Source organism: Tupaia chinensis, unplaced genomic scaffold (genome assembly GCF_000334495.1).
Source record: "Tupaia chinensis unplaced genomic scaffold, TupChi_1.0 Scaffold000451_2, whole genome shotgun sequence".
Lineage (NCBI taxonomy): Eukaryota > Metazoa > Chordata > Mammalia > Scandentia > Tupaiidae > Tupaia > Tupaia belangeri.
In genome coordinates this window covers 2,352,571-2,353,584 of record NW_006159958.1, presented here as the reverse complement: position 1 = coordinate 2,353,584, position 1,014 = coordinate 2,352,571, and the positions used below count along the sequence as shown (strand labels likewise).

At 50.6% G+C, this 1,014-nt stretch overlaps 1 pseudogene; it reads right to left on the bottom strand.

Annotated features, from left to right (window-relative positions):
• LOC114009062 (acyl-protein thioesterase 1-like) overlaps window positions 1-108 on the bottom strand; it is a 6,620-nt pseudogene extending 6,512 nt beyond the window's left edge.
• Window positions 109-1,014: the final 906 nt, after the last annotated feature.

The window sequence follows — 1,014 nt, the reverse complement described above, 5'->3', positions numbered from 1 at the left end:
GGTCGTCTTTGCCACGCCCACTCCGGTCAGCCGCCCAATCAGAGAGACCTGGATGCGCCTGCGCCCACTACCCAGCTCGTCCTCTGAGGCTGTTCGCACTGTTGACATATCGCGAGAGCGGGGGGAAGCGGGCTGGGGGCTTGTGAGTTAAGGCGCTGAGGTTCACCGAGCTGCTCTTCCCAGGGTGGTGGCTATGGCCGTAGCCTGGTATTAGACCGTTTGTCGCACAGCAAGGTCTTTTAGGTGGAGGTGTGCGTTCGTCCCCGTTTAGTTTCCGGTGCTGTGCCTCCTGGCCGTCCCACACCTTTGAGAAGTGTCATTTCAAGTCTTTTGCACGTTTTTATTTTTATTTGCTAGAGGGGCGTGTGCCCTCGCCGGAGGGAAGAAGAGCAAGGCAAAGTGGAAAAGCATGTCCCCATGACCGTTATTCCGTAAACCCTTCACTGGTTCTCTCCCCCAGGACTTTGGACACCCACGCACATCCTTGTCAAGCCCCCAAATCCGGACTCAAGCTGCAACAGGGACTTGAACATCCAGAGACGCAAACTTTGCTATTGGCCATATGGGATCCATCTGCTTTAACCATCACCAGCTGGCCCTTTTTGCCCATTTTAAATCTGGAGTTTCGTTTCACTATTGAGTGTGAGTGTTCTGGATACAAATGCTGTGGTAGACAATGTGATTGCGAATATTTTCTCCCAATCTGAGCCTTGTCTTTTGTTTTGTTTTGTTTTGACCTTTTGTTTTGATCCTGTCTTTTAATTTTGGTGAAGTCCGTTGATTTGTTTTGTTTTCCTCTTAACTGTTTTTTTCTGTCCTAAGAAATCTGGGTCCAGGGCTTCCCGGTGGCACAGTGGTAAAATGCTGTAGTTCTAGACTAACATGGGAAGGTGGCAAGTTCGAATCTCAAGACCTGAATACACCAGCAGGCTTGCGCACATGATCCAGGCTAGCTGAAGCTGGGACTGGATCTCTGCATGAGGACCCCGTTGGGGTTATGTATCTCTTGCTCTC